At 48.7% G+C, this 21338-nt stretch overlaps 1 pseudogene across 1 annotated transcript in view; it reads right to left on the bottom strand.

Moving 5' to 3' along the window:
• LOC149427359 (importin subunit alpha-5-like) overlaps positions 1-17172 on the bottom strand; it is a 52863-nt pseudogene extending 35691 nt beyond the window's left edge. Inside the window, exons 1-2 of the transcript XR_016311317.1 lie at positions 17065-17172; positions 10298-10397 (exon numbers count right to left, since the gene is read on the bottom strand). The product of XR_016311317.1 is annotated as an importin subunit alpha-5-like (transcript). The remainder of the gene's footprint in view (positions 1-10297; positions 10398-17064) is intronic.
• Between the last annotated feature and the right edge of the window lie 4166 nt (positions 17173-21338).

The following is a 21338-nucleotide window of genomic DNA, read 5'->3' as shown; positions in this document are numbered from 1 at the left end:
TGTCAGTGGGAGGAATAGTGCCCCATCATTGGTGTCAGTGGGAGGAATAGTGCCCCGTCATTGGTGTTAGTGGGAGGAATCGTGCCCAGTCATTGGTGTCAGTGGGAGGAATAGTGCCCCGTCATTGGTGTCAGTGGGAGGAATCGTGCCCAGTCATTGGTGTCAGTGGGAGGAATAGTGCCCCATCATTGGTGTCAGTGGGAGGAATAGTGCCCCATCATTGGTGTCAGTGGGAGGAATAGTGCCCCGTCATTGGTGTCAGTGGGAGGAATAGTGCCCCGTCATTGGTGTCAGTGAGAGGAATAGTGCCCAGTCATTGGTGTCAGTGGGAGGAATAGTGCTCCATCATTGGTGTCAGTGGGAGGAATAGTGCCCCGTCATTGGTGTCAGTGGGAGGAATAGTGCCCCGTCATTGGTGTCAGAGGGAGGAAGAGTGCCCCGTCATTGGTGTCAGTGGGAGGAGTGCCCCGTCATTGGTGTCAGTGGGAGGAGGAGTGCCCCGTCATTGGTGTCAGTGGGAGGAAGAGTGCCCCGTCATTGGTGTCAGTGGGAGGAAGAGTGCCCCGTCATTGGTGTCAGAGGGAGGAAGAGTGCCCCGTCATTGGTGTCAGTGGGAGGAATAGCGCCCCGTCATTGGTGTCAGTGGGAGGAATAGCGCCCCGTCATTGGTGTCAGTGGGAGGAATAGCGCCCCGTCATTGGTGTCAGTGGGAGGAATAGCGCCCCGTCATTGGTGTCAGTGGGAGGAATAGCGCCCCATCATTGGTGTCAGTGGGAGGAATAGCGCCCCATCATTGGTGTCAGTGGGAGGAATAGCGCCCCATCATTGGTGTCAGTGGGAGGAATAGCGCCCCATCATTGGTGTCAGTGGGAGGAATAGTGCCCCATCATTGGTGTCAGTGGGAGGAATAGTGCCCCGTCATTGGTGTTAGTGGGAGGAATCGTGCCCAGTCATTGGTGTCAGTGGGAGGAATAGTGCCCCGTCATTGGTGTCAGTGGGAGGAATCGTGCCCAGTCATTGGTGTCAGTGGGAGGAATAGTGCCCCATCATTGGTGTCAGTGGGAGGAATAGTGCCCCATCATTGGTGTCAGTGGGAGGAATAGTGCCCCGTCATTGGTGTCAGTGGGAGGAATAGTGCCCCGTCATTGGTGTCAGTGAGAGGAATAGTGCCCAGTCATTGGTGTCAGTGGGAGGAATAGTGCCCCATCATTGGTATCAGTGTGAGGAATAGTGCCCCATCATTGGTGTCAGTGGGAGGAAAAGTGCTCCATCATTGGTGTCAGTGGGAGGAGTAGTGCTCCATCATTGGTGTCAGTGGGAGGAATAGTGCCCCATCATTGGTATCAGTGGGAGGAATAGTGCCCCATCATTGGTATCAGTGAGAGGAATAGTGCCCCATCATTGGTATCAGTGGCAGGAATAGTGCCCAGTCATTGGTGTCAGAGGGAGGAAGAGTGCCCAGTCATTGGTATCAGTGGCAGGAATAGTGCCCAGTCATTGGTGTCAGTGGGAGGAATAGTGCCCCATCATTGGTGTCAGTGGCAGGAATAGTGCCCAGTCATTGGTGTCAGAGGGAGGAAGAGTGCCCAGTCATTGGTGTCAGTGGGAGGAAGAGTGCCCCATCATTGGTGTCAGAGGGAGGAATAGTGCCCCATCATAGGTATCAGTGGGAGGAATAGTGCCCCATCATTGGTGTCAGAGGGAGGAATAGTGCCCCATCATTGGTATCAGTGAGAGGAAGAGTGCCCCATCATTGGTGTCAGTGGGAGGAAGAGTGCCCCGTCAAAGGCGGCTGCGGCCGGCAACGAGGGGCAGGGTTTTTTTTTTTCTTGCCCGAAGGCCGAAAGGGGTGTTTTCGGCAGAAACGTTTTGGCCAAAGTTTGGTGCATCCCTAATACTTACTCCAGCAGGCCCCCCCATCTGTGTGACCGTTCCCTTGAAACATCTTCTTTATGGCGCTCTGACCAATGGCTGCACTTTGACGTCGTCATATACAATGCCGGACCAAAACAAATCTGCATTGTAAGTGACGGCGGTGAGGGCCTCCCCACAACCCCGGTGTCGGGGACAAGAGGCGGGCACCCAAAGCCTACGAGAGCGAGGAACAAGGCAAGTATCACAGCTCATCCACCAGACCCCTTGCAGCGCCGGAGCTGTAATACATGCAGGACTCACACTTCAGCAACCTTCTGAATTCAGAGAATCCGAAGGATAGCAGTTGTCAGAATTTATCACCCGGAATGTGTTTGTAAGTCAGTGTGTGCCCCTCCTTGTGTGACGCTGGGACTTTGTCCTCCACTAGACAGGGAGAAGTAGTCACGGAGCAAACACTTCCCTTTCTCCTTTGTCGGTGACAGGCCGAGCTATGAAGAAATGGCGACAAATATCGGGTCAGCAACCTAGGCCCAAATTCTGTCATTTGCAGGTCCTAGGAACAGGCTCCCCACCTCCTCACTTTTATAGACCTCCCTTCCCCCCCTCTGGACAACCTGAGGCCAATACTGGCCAGTGCAGTTTACAGTGGATATAAAAAAAAGTCTACACACCCCTGTTAAAATCTCACCTCCTCCCATGCTCGCCTTCAGAACTTCTCCCGAGCTTCTCCCATCCTATGGAACTCCCTACCCCAACCTGTCCGGCTGTCTCCTAATCTATCCACTTATAGACGATCCCTGAATACCTCTCTCTTTAAAGAAGCCTATCCTGCATCTACCTAGTAAACTGCCATTTATTTCCTCCATCAGATCACCCCCCCCCCCCCCCCCCCCCCACAGCGATTTCCTTTTGTATCCCTCAACCCTTCCTCCTAGATTGTAAGCTCCCAGGATCAGGGCCCTCGGTTTCCTCCTAGATTGTAAGCTCCCAGGATCAGGGCCCTCGGTTTCCTCCTAGATTGTAAGCTCCCAGGATCAGGGCCCTCGGTTTCCTCATAGATTGTAAGCTCCCAGGATCAGGGCCCTCGGTTTCCTCCTAGATTGTAAGCTCCCAGGATCAGGGCCCTCGGTTTCCTCCTAGATTGTAAGCTCCCAGGATCAGGGCCCTCGGTTTCCTCCTAGATTGTAAGCTCCCAGGATCAGGGCCCTCGGTTTCCTCCTAGATTGTAAGCTCCCAGGATCAGGGCCCTCGGTTTCCTCCTAGATTGTAAGCTCCCAGGATCAGGGCCCTCGGTTTCCTCTTGTACCAAGTTGTATTGTAACTATAATGTCTGTCTTCATTTTGTAAAGCGCTGCGCAAACTGTTGGCGCTCTATAAATCCTGTATAATAAAACGTCAGGTTTCTGTGATATAAAACAATGAGACAAATAAATAATTTCAGAACTTTTTCCACCTTTAATGTGACCTATAAACTGTACAACTCAGTGGAAAAACAAACTGAAATCTTTTAGGAGGGAAAGGAATATAAAAAACTAAAATAATGTGGTTGCATAAGTGTGCACACCCTCTTATAACTGGGGATGGTGCTGTGTTCAGAATGAAGCAAATCGCATTCACATTCATGGTAAACAGGAGTCAGTACACACCCGCCATCAATTAAAGTGCCTCTGATTAACCCAAAATAAAATTCATCTGTTCTAGTCGGTCTTTTCCGACATTTTCTTAGTCACATCCTACAGCTAAAGCCATGGTCCGCAGAGAGCTTCCAAAGCATCGGAGGGATCTCATTGTTAAAAGGTATCAGTCAGGAGAAGGGGACAGAAGAATTTCCAAGGCATCAGATATACCATGGAACACAGTGAAGACAGTCATCATCAAGTGGAGGAAATATGGCGCAACAGTGACCTCCCCAAAAAAGTGTCCACGCCAACAGTGACCACGCCAACAGTGTCCTCACCAACAGTGTCCTCACCAACAGTGTCAACACCAACAGCGTCAACACCAACAGCGTCATCAACAGTGACCTCACCAACAGTGACCTCACCAACAGTGACCTCACCAACAGTGACCTCACCAACAGTGACCTCACCAACAGTGACCTCACCAACATTGACCTCACCAACAGTGACCTCACCAACAGTGACATCACCAACAGTGACATCACCAACAGTGACGTCACCAAGAACTGGACGTTCCTCCAAAATGGATGAAAAGATGAGAAGAAAACTGGTGTGGGAGGCGGCCAAGAGGCCTACAGCAACATAAAAGGAGCTGCAGGAATATCTGGCAAGTCCTGGCTGTGTGGTCCATGTGACAACAATCTCCCGTGTTCTTCATATGTCTGGGCTATGGGGTGGAGTGGAAGACGGAAGACTTTTATTACGAAGAAAAACATCCAAGCCCCGCTAAATTTGGCAGAAACACATCTGAAGTCTCCCAAAAGCATGCGGGGAAATGTGTTCTGGCCTGATGAGACCAAAGTTGGACTTTTTGGCCATCATTTCAAAAGATATGTTTGGTGCAAAACTAACACTGCACATCACCAAAAGAACACCATACCCACTGTGAAGCATGGTGGTGGCAGCTTTGGGGCTGTTTTTCTTCAGCTGGAACTGGGGCCTTAGTCCAGGTAGAGGGAATTATTAACAGGTCCAAATACCAGTCAATATCGGCACAAAACCTTCCGGCTTCTCCTAGAAAGCTGAACATGAAGAGGAACTTCATCCATCAGCATGACAACCACCCAAAGCATCCATGCAAATCCACAAAGGAATGGCTTCACCAGAAGAAGATGGAAGTGTTGGAATGGCCCAGCCAGAGCCCAGACCTGAATCCGATGGAAGATCTGTGGAGTGATCTGAAGAGGGCTGTGCGCAGGAGATGACACGCAATCTGACAGATTTGGAGTGTTTTTGCAAGGACGAGTGGGCAAATATTGCTGAGTCAGGATGTGCCACACTGATAGGCTCCTCCCCAAAAACACTGAGTACTGGAATCACATCAAAAGGGGCTTCAACAAAGGATTAGTGTAAGGGTGTGAACACTTATGCAACCAGATTATTTTAGTTTTTTTTATTTTTACTTCCTTCACCTAAAAGATTTCAGTTTGTTGTTCAGCTGAGTTGTACAGTTTATAGGTCACATTAAAGGTGGAAAAAGTTCTGAAATGATTTATTTTTGTCTAATTTTTTACATCACAGAAACCTGACATTTTACCAAGGGTGTGAAGACTTTTTATATCCACTGTATGTCTAAGCACGAAAAACAAATGTAGTACATCTCTGCTGTACACGCACATTTCTCTCTCCAGATTCGGAGGGAGATTTCACTACTGGTCTGCTCGCTTTTCTCCATGCTGTAAGCTCTTAAATGGAACAGCAAAACCCTGCCTCTACCAAGATGGCCGCCTGCACACATATCTGAAAGATGAATCTGCGCTGTGGTTCAAATTTCAGTCGTTATACAGAAAGCCCTAAACAACATAAAACGAATATATGCAGCACCAAATGGACAAGACTATAAAAAGAAAGAAAAAAAAAGATTCCATTGAGAACATCAGATTGGACGAAACGCCTTGGGGAGGAGGCTCTGTGTTGAAGTCAGGCTGCTGCAGAACTCCAGGACAGCAGCGGCTCTCTATGTGAGTTGTACTGGTTTTTAATAACTTTTACCCAGATGATTTGCATAGAATTATTTATTTCAGGTACTTGTATAGCGCTATCAATTTATGCAGTGCTTCACACAGATATTGTACATTCACATCAGTCCCCGGCATCAAGGGGCGTACAATCTAAGGTCCCTAACCCTCAAGGGGCGTACAATCTAAGGTCCCTAACCCTCAAGGGGCGTACAATCTAAGGTCCCTAACCCTCAAGGGGCGTACAATCTAAGGTCCCTAACTCACATTCATACATACACATACTAGGGACGATTTAGACAGGAGCCAATTAACCTCCCAGCATGTCTTTGGAGTGTGGGAGGAAACTGGAGTACCTGGAGGAAACCCACACAGGCACAGGGAGAACATTGAATCTCCAGGCAGGTGGTGCCGGGGTAGGGTTTCTAACCAACGACCAGAGTACTACCAGGAGGAACTGCTAACCACTTGGCCACTCTGCTGCCCCCATATATCCAACATTACAATATATACTACACTATGGCTGCTATCCATTGACTCCATTGATGAGTACAGTTGAGACCGGACTTTGGGCACTGCTGAAGGAAGATGACCTGGGATCGATGAAGAGACGGCCTCGGATGAACTTGATTTCAGTTCTGAGCTGTAGTTGCTATTATAGCATCTCCTTTTCATGAGTGTTCAATTTGTAAGGTGGTGGCTGGAAGATCCATACACAGAGCAATTAAAGTGTTACTAAACCCCAGACCGCGCATTCACTATATCCGCTCTCCCCAGACCCCGCATTCACTATATCCGCTCTCCCCGGACCCCGCATTCACTATATCCGCTCTCCCCGGACCCCGCATTCACTATATCCGCTCTCCCCAGACCCCGCATTCACTATATCCGCTCTCCCCGGACCGCGCATTCACTATATCCGCTCTCCCCGGACCCCGCATTCACTATATCGGGTCTCCCCGGACCCCGCATTCACTATATCGGGTCTCCCCGGACCCCGCATTCACTATATCGGGTCTCCCCGGACCCCGCATTCACTATATCGGGTCTCCCCGGACCCCGCATTCACTATATCGGGTCTCCCCGGACCCCGCATTCACTATATCGGGTCTCCCCGGACCCCGCATTCATTATATCGGGTCTCCCCGGACCCCGCATTCATTATATCGGGTCTCCCCGGACCCCGCATTTACTATATCCGCTCTCTCCGGAACCCACACTCACTATATCCGCTCTCCCCGGACCCCGCATTCACTATATCCGCTCTCCCCGGACCCCGCATTCACTATATCTGGTCTCCCACAGTACACAGAACATGGAAATGCGATTACTTTAGTAAATATAAAACTGCTAATTACCTTGTCTCCTCAGCTGTATATAGCAGTCTTGTGACTTCTATCAGTGTCCAGCTGAGCACTGGTTAAAGCTTGTAGGAGTGTTCATTCTTTTTTAACTGTCCTATGAGGCTGCATAACCCCTGATCCTCTGTGTGGACATTGCTGATTGTCCCTGTGCTGATCACATTCACTATCCCAAAGTAAATAAAAAAAAATAAAAAAAAAACTATTCATACACACCAAACTGAGCTTGTGCAGTGTCTCCTAAAGCTCTGTACTATCATCAGATGGACTGGGGACAATAGAAGGGGAGGATTAGAGAAGTCAGGATCAAACCTTTTTACACAATGCAGATGATTAGGTTCCACTGAGTATACCCAGCATGCTTTGCTGCATCTACAGACTGATTTTGCTGTTGTGGGTTCAGTAACACTTAATACTGTGTGTTGGAGGAGATCAAGACCTGGAGGAGGCATTTGATATTTTGTATTAGTGGAGGATTTGTGATGTTGGAACTGTTTTTTGGACACTTATTTAAATAAGGAAGAAGTTTCAGAAAATTTGATACATTGTTGCACTTTATGTTATTGGTTTTCTTTTTTTCCCCCTTTTCATCATTTTGTTCACTTGGCGCTGCACAGGTTTATGTTTCGCTCCTCCGCACACGGACACAATAATCAATGGCTAATATAAAATTATACCCCACGACTTGTGAGAAGGAAAACTCCAGGATCAGGATGCAGCAAAATGGAAGGAAACGACTCTCCTGATACTTTATAAAACAACCAATCTGAGACATCGTTATAGACCGGCTGCTGAACTGTTGTGTCACCTGACCTGGAAGTGTCATCAGGAAGGGTGCCCTTGTCTTCTAACGCCCATCTCCGAATCCTGCGATCCGATTGTGACCTCATCTCATTATGGCAAACATACACACAGACCGACGCACGTCCCGTACGCACACACAGACCGACGCACGTCCCGTACACACACAGACCGACGCACGTCCCGTACACACACACAGACCGACGCACGTCCCGTACGCACGCACACAGACCGACGCACTTCCCGTACACACACACACAGACCGACGCACGTCCCGTACACACAGACCGACGCACGTCCCGTACACACACACAGACCGACGCACTTCCCCGTACACACACACAGACCGACGCACTTCCCGTACACACACAGACCGACGCACGTCCCGTACACACACACAGACCGACGCACTTCCCGTACACACAGACCGACGCACGTCCCGTACGCACGCACACAGACCGACGCACGTCCCGTACGCACGCACACAGACCGACGCACGTCCCGTACGCACGCACACAGACCGACGCACGTCCCGTACACACACACAGACCGACGCACGTCCCGTACACACACACACAGACCGACGCACGTCCCGTACACACACACACAGACCGACGCACGTCCCGTACACACACACAGACCGACGCACGTCCCGTACACACACACACAGACCGACGCACGTCCCGTACACACACACACAGACCGACGCACTTCCCGTACACACACACACACAGACCGACGCATTTCCCGTACACACACAGACCGACGCACGTCCCGTACACACACACAGACCGACGCACGTCCCGTACACACACACAGACCGACGTACGTCCCGTACACACACACAGACCGACGCACGTCCCGTACACACACACAGACCGACGCACGTCCCGTACACACACACACAGACCGACGCACGTCCCGTACACACACACACACAGACCGACGCACTTCCCGTACACACAGACAGACCGACGCACGTCCCGTACACACACACACAGACCGACGCACTTCCCGTACACACAGACAGACCGACGCACGTCCCGTACACACACACACAGACCAACGCACGTCCCGTACACACACACACACACAGACCGACGCACGTCCCGTACACACACACAGACCGACGCACGTCCCGTACACACACACAGACCGACGCACGTCCCGTACACACACACACAGACCGACGCACGTCCCGTACACACACACACAGACCGACGCACTTCCCGTACACACACACACAGACCGACGCATTTCCCGTACACACACAGACCGACGTACGTCCCGTACACACACACAGACCGACGCACGTCCCGTACACACACACAGACCGACGCACGTCCCGTACACACACACACAGACCGACGCACGTCCCGTACACACACACACAGACCGACGCACGTCCCGTACACACACACAGACCGACGTACGTCCCGTACACACACACAGACCGACGCACGTCCCGTACACACACACAGACCGACGCACGTCCCGTACACACACACAGACCGACGCACTTCCCGTACACACACACAGACCGACGCACTTCCCGTACACACACAGACCGACGCACGTCCCGTACACACAGACAGACCGACGCACTTCCCGTACACACACAGACCGACGCACGTCCCGTACACACACACAGACCGACGCACTTCCCGTACACACACAGACCGACGCACGTCCCGTACACACACACAGACCGACGCACTTCCCGTACACACACAGACCGACGCACTTCCCGTACACACACACAGACCGACGCACGTCCCGTACGCACACACAGACCGACGCACGTCCCGTACACACACACAGACCGACGCACGTCCCGTACACACACACAGACCGACGCACGTCCCGTACACACACACACAGACCGACGCACTTCCCGTACACACACACAGACCGACGCACGTCCCGTACACACACACAGACCGACGCACGTCCCGTACACACACACAGACCGACGCACTTCCCGTACACACACACAGACCGACGCACTTCCCGTACACACACACAGACCGACGCACTTCCCGTACACACACAGACCGACGCACTTCCCGTACACACACACAGACCGACGCACGTCCCGTACGCACACACAGACCGACGCACGTCCCGTACACACACACAGACCGACGCACGTCCCGTACACACACACAGACCGACGCACGTCCCGTACACACAGACAGACCGACGCACGTCCCGTACACACACACACACAGACCGACGCACGTCCCGTACACACACACAGACCGACGCACGTCCCGTACACACACACAGACCGACGCACGTCCCGTACGCACGCACACAGACCGACGCACTTCCCGTGCACACACATACACTACGCATTTCCTGTACACACACACAGACTGACGCATGTCCCGTACACACACACAGAGACGGACGCATGTCCCGTACACACACACACACAGACCGACGCACTTCCCGTACACACACAGACAGACCGACGCACTTCCCGTACACACACACAGACCGACGCATTTCCCATACACACACACAGACCGACGCATGTCCCGTACACACACAAAGACGGATGCATGTCCTGTACACACACACAGACGGATGCATGTCCTGTACACACACACACAGTTACCTTTCGATAGAAGTTTTCGGAACTTCTGTGTTGCGGTTAGCTGGTGTTCTGGGTTGTTTGAGAAGATCATTTCTATCATGTCAGCAGTGATGACCCCGCTCTGCAGAGACCACACAACACATCGCAATTATTATTATACAGGATTTACAGGCAGGTCCATATATATATATATTTGAACACAGACACAATTTTAGTTTTTTTCAGGTAATTACCAAAACATATTCAAGCTATAGTTAGATAATGGATATTGGCTGAAAGTGCGCACTGTCAGGTGTAATTAGAGGGTATGTACATCCAAACTGGGGGAAGGGTTCAGGAATTACAGCTCTTAAGAGTAGCCACCCCCCCCCCCTTTTCCAAGAGACCAAATGTAATTGGACAAATGAATAGAATCATAAATAAAATTTTAATTTGTAATATTTTGTTGAGAATCCTTTACTGGCAATGACTGCCTAAAGTCTGGAACCCATGGACATGACCAAAGACTGGGTTTCCTCCTTTCTGATGCTTTGCCTGAAGTCTGGAACCCATGGACATGACCAAAGACTGCATTTCCTCCTTTCTGATGCTTTGCCTGAAGTCTGGAACCCATGGACATGACCAACGACTGGGTTTCCTCCTTTCTGATGCTTTGCCTGAAGTCTGGAACCCATGGACATGACCAACGACTGCATTTCCTCCTTTCTGATGCTTTGCCTGAAGTCTGGAACCCATGGACATGACCAACGACTGGGTTTCCTCCTTTGTGATGCTTTGCCTGAAGTCTGGAACCCATGGACATTAATAAAGACTAGGTTTCCACCTTTCTGATGCTTTGCCTGAAGTCTGGAACCCATGGACATGACCAAAGACTGGGTTTCCTCCTTTCTGATGCTTTGTCAGGCTCTAACTGCAGCTGTCTTCAGTTGTTCTTTGTGGGACTTTTTGCCTTTAGTTTTGCCTTCAGCAAGTGAAATGCATGCTCAATGGGGTTGAGATCAGGTGATTGACTCGGCCATTGCAGAATATTCCACTTATTTTCCTTCAGAAGCTCCTGGGTTGCCTTTGCAGTGTGTTTTGGGTCATTGTCCATCTGTACTGTGAAGTGCCGTCCAATCAGCTTTGCTGCATTTGGCTGAATCTGGGCTGACAGTATATCTGTAAACACGGCAGAATTCATCCGGATGCTTCTGTCTTCTGTCACATCATCAATAACCACCAATGACCCAGTGCCACTGGAAGCCATGCATGCCCATGCCACCACACTGCCTCCGCCCATGCCACCACCCCGCCTCCGCCCATGCCACCACCCCGCCTCCGCCCATGCCACCACCCCGCCTCCGCCCATGCCACCACCCCGCCTCCGCCCATGCCACCACCCCGCCTCCGCCCATGCCACCACCCCGCCTCCGCCCATGCCACCACCCCGCCTCCGCCCATGCCATCACCCTGCCTCCGCCCATGTCATCACACTGCCTCCACCATGTTTTACAGATGACATTGTGTGCTGTGGATCATGAGCTGTTCCAAGCCTTCTCCACACTTTTTTCTTCCCGTCATTCTGGTACAGATTCATCTTCGTTTCATCCGTCCAAAGAATGCTTTTCCAGAACTGGTCCGGCTTTTTTAGATGTTTTTTGGCAAATTCTAATCTGGCTTTTCTATTCTTCAGGCTTATGAATGGTTTGCACCTTGTGGTGGACCCTCTGTATTTGCTCTCGTGAAGTCTTCTCTTGATTGTAGACTGACAATGATACGCCCACCTCCTGGAGAGTGTCCTTCACTTGTCTGGATGTTGTGAATGGGTTTTTCTTTACCACAGAGAGGATCCTGCGATCATCCACCACTGTTGTCTTCTGTGGACGTCCATGCCTTTTTATGTTGCTGAGCTCCCCAGTGCGTTCTTCTTTCCTCAGAACGGACTGTTGATTTGGCCACTCCTAATATTGCTGCGATGTCTCTGATGGATTGGTTTCATTTGTATGGACGGCTCCTATGAACGCATGATGGAGGTTCACAGCAATAGATTCCAAATGCAAATCCCGCACTTGGAATCAACTCCAGACCTTTTACCTGCTTAATTGATAAAGAAATAACGAAGGAGTAGCCCACACCTGGCCATGAAACATCTTTTGATTTAATTGTCCGATTACTTTTGGTCCCTTAAAAAAGGGGGGATGGCTACTCTTAACAGCTGTAATTCTTAAACCCTTCCCCCAATTTGGATGTACATACCCTCAAATTACACCTGAGAGTGTGCACTTTCACCCCATATCCATTATATAACTAGAGCCCGAATAGGTTTTCGTAAATACCTGAAAAAACTAAAATTGTGCCCGTGTCCAAATATATATGGACCTAACTGTATATAGCGCCAACGGTTTACGCAGCGCCTTACAACATAAGGGCAGACAGTACATTTACAATACAAATGAATACAGGAGGATTCCGAGGGCCCGGCTCCACAGAGCTGACAATCTAAGAGGAAACAATGACATTTTTACAAGGCCTGTCAAGTAAACATTTTCTTTTTGGCTGTTCTCACTTCCCCGGTGTTTGCACTTACATTAGGTCAAAGTATTAACCTCTGAAATGTTATCAATATGTACTGTACTTTAAATTATCCATAGACAATGCTTCAAAAGCCTTTACAGGTCAGCTATACAGGAGGTCTGGTGCTAGAATTACTGCTCTCGCTCTGACGTTCGCGGTGATACCACACATGCGTGGTGCAGTCACTGTTTACATGTGTGTGCAAGACCTACGTGTGCATTTGCGCATTATCATGGGGGGATAGGGGACAATTAATTTTTTTTCATTTTTATTTACTTTATTTAAATGTATTTATTTTTTCTATGCTGTATTTTTTTAATATATATATATATATATATATATATATATATATATATATATATATATATATATATATATATATATTTTATTTATTTTTTTTTTTTTTTAAATCAACTTTATTGCTATCACAGCTGTTGAAAAAATCCCTTGTGATAGCATTGACTGTGACAGGTCCTCTTTATGGAGAGATCTGGGGTCTATTAGACCCCAGGTTTGTCCTCAGGCCCCCAGAGCATCTCATCAAACTGAGACTGGTTTGATCAGATGCTGTACAAGTCGGTAATGGCTTGTCAACAAATCAAAACTGAAAGTGACAAAATTCTCATTGCTTCTGGTTTCTGAAACAAAAGGGGCTGGAACTTCAGTCAGATGGGAGAGCCTGGGTAATAGTGGAGGGATGATCCAGCTATAACCTTCTCAATATGAGTCCATATCTATATGTACAGTGTTACACAAGTGGATAATGTCCCTCTAAACAGTTTGGGCCAAGCTGGCCCAAATGAGCCATTTATTGCCTTACCAGGCCAAGCTGGCCCAAATGAGCCATTTACTGCCTTACCAGGCCAAGCTGGCCCAAATGAGCCATTTCCTGCATTACCAGGCCAAGCTGGCCCAAATGAGCCATTTCCTGCATTACCAGGCCAAGCTGGCCCAAATGAGCCATTTCCTGCATTACCAGGCCAAGCTGGCCCAAATGAGCCATTTCCTGCATTACCAGGCCAAGCTGGCCCAAATGAGCCATTTACTGCATTACCAGGCCAAGCTGGCCCAAATGAGCCATTTCCTGCATTACCAGGGCAAGCTGGCCCAAATGAGCCATTTCCTGCATCACCAGGCCAAGCTGGCCCAAATGAGCCATTTCCTGCATCACCAGGCCAAGCTGGCCCAAATGAGCCATTTACTGCATCACCAGGCCGAGCGGGCCCAAATGAGCCATTTCCTGCATCACCAGGCCGAGCGGGCCCAAATGAGCCATTTACTGCATTACCAGGCCATGCTGGCCCGCAAGAGCCATTTACTGCATCACCAGGCCGAGCGGGCCCAAATAAGCCATTTACTGCATTACCAGGCCAAGCTGGCCCTAATGAGCCATTTACTGCATTACCAGGCCAAGTTGGCCCAAATGAGCCATTTACTGCATTACCAGGCGCACTTGCTGGAGGTGCTGTATGAGGTGTATGTGACCTCATTCGACCACCTCTCCACCTCAGCCAATTAGTCTGGCCCCAAAAAAACTATTTAAAGCACAGGTGTCAAACACAAGGTCTGTGGGCTGAATCCGGCCCTTCAGGCCATTTCATGTGGCCCTTGCACCTCTCCTGCAAGTACCCCCTTTTTTCTCCGACCCCACCTTGTCTCAGCAATCAGCAGCAGAGAGGAGAATAGAACTCCTGTGCCAAATCCTGCACCTTTCAGTGCAGGACCCCCTCATCTCTGCCTCCCCTGGTCACAGCGTTCAGCAAAGGGAAGGGGGGGTGCTTGGGACATCTAGTCTTACAGATACAACAGGCCCTGTGAGGGCATCCATAATGCTGATATAGCCCGCGGTGAAATGGAGTCTGACACCCCCAATTTACCCGATTGAACCACTTCAAGTCTGGACACTTTCACCCCCTTCCCGTCCAGGCCAATTTTAAGCTTTCAGTGCTATCACACTTTGAATGACAATTGCGCGGTCATGCAACACTGTACCCATATGAATTTTTTAGCATTTTTTTGACACAGAAACTTATTTTGGTGGTATTTATTCACCGCTGGGATTTTTATTTTTTTGCTATATAAATGAAAAAGTACAACAAATTTTTTTTTTTTTTTTTTTTTTTTTTAAAAATAGTGACACTGTACTACTTGTGGGGGGTGATGAAGATTTTTTTCTTCTTTTTTTACACTGATTGCTTTTACACCCATAAAGGATGTAAAAGCAATCATTTCTCTTTCTCTCTGTCTGCATTCTTGCAGCCATTGAGAAATACTGTGTGAGCTCTGATTGGTCACAGCTTGTCACATGGTACAAGGCTGTTGTGAATAGCCCTGTACCATGTGACATCTGTGATCATTCACAGATTTCACAAATAGTTAGCAATGATGGGAGGAAGTGACATCTTGTTTACTACTGTTCCTGTGATCACTGATTGGCCAACCAGTGATCACATGATCGGGATCTCACACAGAGGTCCCGTACAGCGATCAGTGTTCCTCCGGACAAAGACCAACAATTTTGAGAAAAAGCTATATTTTTGACTTTTTGCTATTAAACATATTCAGTAAAAAAAATTTAAAAAAACAAATGGAGCTTTCTTTTGGTGTTATTTGATTGCCTGTGCGGTTTTATTTTTTTTTGCGCTATAAAAAAATAAAAAAAATAAAAAAAAAAAAAGATCGATAATTTTGAGGAAAAAAACCCAATATTTTTTACTTTTTGCTATTAAACATGTCCATTAAAATTTTTTTTAAAAAAATCAAATTTCGCCATAAATTTATGCCAAAATGTATTCTACTCCATGTCTTTCCTTAAAAAAAAAAAATCCCAATTAATTGGTTTACATAAAAAGTACAGAGTTTACAAATGGCGGCATAAATACTGGGATTTTTTTTTTTTCCAAAATTTACTAGTAATGGCGGCGATCTAGCGGGACTGAGGCGGGCATTCTGACACTGGGGGGGACTAACTTGGTGTCAACGACATCCCCAGTGACACTAATACAGTGATAAGTGCTAAAAAAAAAAAAGCACTGACACTGTACTAAAGACACTTGGCACAGAGGGGTTAACAACTGGGGCGATCAAAGGGTTAACTGTGTGCTGTTTCACTTGCCATCCAAAACAGTGTGCAGGAGCCCACAGGAGAACTGTTTTGTTTACAAAAACAGTTCTCCCTGTCGGAAGATCCTCAGCAATCACTAGGCAGCAGCAAGTAATCACCGTTTGGGACTCGGTGATTGACAGCCGCGGGCGCGAATGGCGGCGCAGGTAGGACACGCGCCCTCTACACGGAAATGCGAACTCATGTATACATACACGTGATTTTGCGCACCCGTGCCACCCTGAAGCAGTATTTCTGCTATAGCGCGGTCAGTAAGTGGTTAACATCTTCCACTATGTACAGGTTGCATTCTGGAAACTGGTAGATTATTGTTCAGCATTACATTTTGTGTCCAGGGACACCAAACACAGAGTATTTTGGATGGGTCTGTCACCCAGGAGGGTAGGAGACTGTCATCTCCTCTTTCGTATGTGCTAGCTTAGTCAAGCATGACCTTGATTTGTTCAGTATGATATTCCCCATTCAAATACACACTTAATATTAATGTGTCTTGGTCCTGTTGGATATTATGAATTGTGTGTGGATTTTGTGAAGTTGTGTATTGGGCAGAGGTCTTGGAGAGGTTGCGCCTCGTCTGGCTGTTTTCAGAGTAGACATTTTATGGTGTGTTATGTGTTCCTTGTGCTTTAATTGCCCATGTGTGACAGAACAGAAGGATTTTGTCATTGTTTTACAATAGGTCAGAGGGAAGTGTTCATCTGTAGAGTTTAAGATCAGTAGGATCTAGCAAACATCCTGCAGAACTCCGATTAGCTGTTTACAGCTCTGACCAATGCCTGTGTGCTGGTGTCTGCTGTCCCTAAATTGAAATAACAGTCTCTTCAAAAGTTAAAGCAAGGACTTACATAGACTGCAGGAGGAGGGAGGGGGGAGGGGGGGGGTTGTAAGATCACTGGGCTCATGACAAAGAAAAAAAAAAAAGGAGACCTGAACAAGATGGCTGTCGCCTACAGCTTCCATGTGCCTAATGCGCACAACCATTACAGTCTGCCCATAGCAAGCAAGAGAACAGGTTCTCTTTATAGGAGGCACAATATGTGTTCTGTAGCCCCCTCCCCTGCCAAACCACCCCAATCTGCTGCTGGAGCGCCAAGGACAGCGTTGTGCTTACCGAAGCCATCTCCATGTTATTGATCTGTGATTCGTGAAGGTTTCCGTCGGCCATCCCTTCATCTTCAGGGGCCTCTTCTGCGTTTGCGACATTCCTTCGCTTGAACAGCTGGAAGAGAAAAAACAGTAGATGAGTGATTGGTGGCAACACAGCGCCACTCCGACTACTTTCACAGAAAAAAAAACAAATTTTTTCCCAATTATGAAAGATTTAAAGTGGAGCTGAACTCAAAAAGTGAAGATGGGATATCTTATCAGAAACATTTAGCAATATTTAAAGAAGTACACTGAAAGATTCATCTTTTGTCTTGAATTCTTCCTAAACATTAGCAATGCACTTCCTGTGCCTAGGCACTGCTGTTCTGTAGCCTCAAAGCTGTATACCTGCAGGGTGACAACTAAGGAACTGCTGCCTCCAGCTGCTAATCTTACCAGTTTTACTCGAGATCTGGTGATGTGACTTCTATGCTGCTCAATGTTCTCATTGCTGGAGAGGAAGCTGTACCTGAGGAGCTGCAGTGCAAGGATCTCCCTGCTTCATCCATTCTGTGGATCTGCACCTTTCCCACTGCTTCTTCACCACTATCCCACCAGTCATCAAAGAGGGCAGATCTAACATAGCAAAGCAGAGCCCTCCTTCTACCAAGATGGCTGCCTCCACACAGAGAAAGTGCAGAACAAAGGCATGGTAAAGGCAATCATAGGGAAAGATCGTATGTAAGAAAAGTGCAGCTCTAAAAGGTATATACTTATACGCCAAGGGAGATGACCGTTCAGCTGCCCATTACCCAGAAGGAGGAGAGTCCGTTAAGACGGCCCAGCTCATCCATCCCATCCCATGAAGGGGACCTCTGGTTTTATTGATTATATACGTATTGAAAGATACGCATCTGGTGAGTGCGTATTTTTACTATTTATCACCTCGCCACTGGAACATGAAGTCACAATCAACTCCTGTACCAATCACCTACCACGAACTGTCACCAATTTTATTACTATATTATTTTATATTTTATTACCAGACTGGAGTATATACCTTTCAGCGCTGCACTTTTCTTACATATGTATCTTATGAGGTTTTATTTTGGTTGCCTTTTATGTGCTACAGCTGCTACATCATTAAGCGCTCACTGATTCTATTTACTACTTACCTATATTTTTATTTTATTTATTTCAGGTACTTATATATCGCAGTCAATGTACTCCGCACTTTACATATATATTGTATATTCACATCAGTCCCCGCCCCCGAGGAGTGTACAATCTAAGGTCCCTAACTCACATTCATACAGACACATACTAGGGCCAATATAGACAGGAGCCAATTCACCTACCAGCATGTCTTTGGAGTGTGGGAGGAAACCAGAGTACCCGGAGGAAACCCACGCAGGCACAGGGAGAATATGCAAACTCCAGGCAGGTGGTGCCGTGGTTGGGATTTGAACCAACGACCCTAGTGCTGCCAGGCGGGAGTGCAAACCATTCAGCCACTGATCTTTCTATAGGGAAAGATGAGTTGTAGGGAGGCCACAGGCAACGCTGGTAACTAGTCCTTAGTTCTCCAATCACAGTTTTTTTTTTTTGGGCGCAGCTTTCAAACTATAGGTCAGCTTTAACCCATTTGCTGCCAGAGCAGTTATTGCATACATTTACAAAATCATTTTACGCCTGAAGATTACCAAAAAACGCCCCAAAATATTATATATTTTCTCAGTGCAAGCACCCTAGAGAATAAAATAGTGGTAGTCCCAATTTTTAAGGTCACATGATATTACCAAAGGTCTAAGAAACGCCAAACTTCAGTAAAAAGCGCACGAGTGAATTTTAAGGCAAACAAACCTAATAAATCACCCACATTTTTTGGCAAAATATAAAAGATGAGGTTGCACCGAGTAACTAGATACCAAATCAAACCTTAAATTTTTGTGCGCCCGTGAAATGGTGACAAACTTCAGTACTCTATATCTTCTATAGGCGACATTTCGAAAGCCCCCTATAGGTCATCAGTTTGCCCTTACAGAGGCGGTCTTCTGCTAGAATTATTGCTCAGTCCGGTGTGTGAGGCGAGATGTAACGTGTATTGCAATCGACGGTTTCACATGTAGGCACCTCTGATGCGTTTATATACGTACGTGTGTATATTCTTCAATTGTAAGCTCCAAGGAGCAGGGCCCTCCTAACCCTCTCATATTCAGGGGTGTATCTAATGTGAGGCCAACAAGGTGTTTGCCTAGGGCGGCAATTTTTAGGGGGCGACATCGTCCCCCCGGAAGAAGGGACCTTTTGAACAGCGGTGAACAGCAGGAAGATCGATGTGGTGGGGTATGGGGGAGGCCAGTTGCAGAGCGATGGTTGTGCATCTCTCCCTCCAGCAACTGATAAGCCAGCACTAGGGGACAGCTTGGAGCAGGGAGAGAAGTGGCAGATAGGAAAGAGCCCGGAGGAGGTGAGCTGTGTTGTCTTCTGTGGGCTCTCCCTTCTGTCATCCATCCAGTACATTGCACACTGACAGATTGTATGGGACAGCACCCCCCCTTCCTGCTGCCCGGAGATCAGCAGCCCTTGAAGAGGGAATTAAAAAAAAATCTTTTTTGACTTACAATGTGATGGGGTTTTTTTAGGTGACAGGCTCTCTTTAATGAGACATGCAGGGTCTAAAAGACCTCACGTCTTCACTAGACTCCATTGAATGACTATTTTAGCTGGGAAAAGTGACAGGGTGACCTGGAAGTAACATCATATACGTCACTTTCCGGGTCACAGCAAGAAGGGGAAGAGAGCGGCACCGGGCATGTCGGACCCAGACCCGCAAGTGGAGCCTGGTATACATGCTGGGGGTGGGGTGGTTGGGTGGGGGGGGACGCTGTTACCAAGGTGTATGGAAGCAACCGACTGCTTCAACCTGACAGGCTATAGTCTACTTGTCAGTTTTCCCCCCTTCCAGTCCAGACGCTTTTCCCCCCCTTCCAGTCCGGACGCTTTTCCCCCCCTTCCAGTCCGGACACTTTCCCCCCCTTCCAGTCCGGACACTTTCCCCCCCTTCCAGTCCGGACACTTTCCCCCCCTTCCAGTCCGGACACTTTCCCCCCCTTTCCAGTCCGGACGCTTTTCCCCCCCTTCCAGTCCGGACGCTTTCACCCCCCTTCCAGTCCGGACACTTTCCCCCCCTTCCAGTCCGGACACTTTCCCCCCCTTCCAGTCCGGACGCTTTTCCCCCCTTTCCAGTCCGGACGCTTTTCCCCCCCTTCCAGTCCGGACGCTTTCACCCCCCTTCCAGTCCGGACACTTTCCCCCCCTTCCAGTCCGGACACTTTCCCCCCCTTCCAGTCCGGACACTTTCCCCCCCTTCCAGTCCGGACGCTTTTCCCCCCCTTCCGGTCCGGACGCTTTTCCCCCCCTTCCGGTCCGGACGCTTTCCCCCCCTTCCGGTCGCTTTCACCCCCTTCCGGTCCGGACGCTTTCCCCCCATCCGGTCCGGACGCTTTCACCCCCCCCTTCCGGTCCGGACGCTTTTCCCCCCCCCCTTCCGGTCCGGACGCTTTCCCCCCCCCCCCCCTTCCGGTCCGGACGCTTTCCCCCCCCCCCTTCCGGTCCGGACGCTTTCCCCCCCCCCCCTTCCGGTCCGGACGCTTTCACCCCCCTTCCGGTCCGGACGCTTTCACCCCCCTTCCGGTCCGGACGCTTTCACCCCCCTTCCGGTCCGGACGCTTTCACCCCCTTCCAGTCCGGACGCTTTCCCCCCCTTCCAGTCCGGACGCTTTCCCCCCCCCCCCTTCCAGTCCGGACGCTTCCACCCCCTTCCAGTCCGGACGCTTCCCCCCCCCCCTTCCAGTCCAGACGCTTTCCCCCCCTTTCAGTCCAGGCCAATTTTCAGCTTTCAGCGCTTTCACACTTTGAATGACAATTACGCGGTCATGCAACACTGTACCCATAGGAATTTTTTAGCATTTTTTTGAGACAGATAAAGATTTATTTTGGTGGTATTTATTCACCGCTATATAAATGAAAAAGTCCAAACATTTTGAAAAAAAAGTGTTTTCCTTATAAAATTTTGCAAATAAATATTTCATCATAAATCTTGGCCAAAATGTATTCCGTTATCTTTAGTAAAAAAAAAACAAAAAAACAAAACAAATTAGTTTATAACCAAAAATAAATTTTAAAAAAAAATTTACATTTTTATTTTATTTTATTATTTATGGGTTTTTTTTTTTTAAACATACTGTCACCCTAGCAGTACAGTGTCACCATGGTGACACTGCAGTACTTGTGGGG

The sequence above is a fragment of the Staurois parvus genome, unplaced genomic scaffold (genome assembly GCF_062004578.1).
Source record: "Staurois parvus isolate SC_StPar_1 unplaced genomic scaffold, SC_StPar_1.0 ptg003837l, whole genome shotgun sequence".
Classification (NCBI taxonomy): Eukaryota; Metazoa; Chordata; class Amphibia; order Anura; family Ranidae; genus Staurois; species Staurois parvus.
Note: the sequence above shows the minus strand (reverse complement) of the source record. Positions and strands in the feature narration are given on the sequence as shown.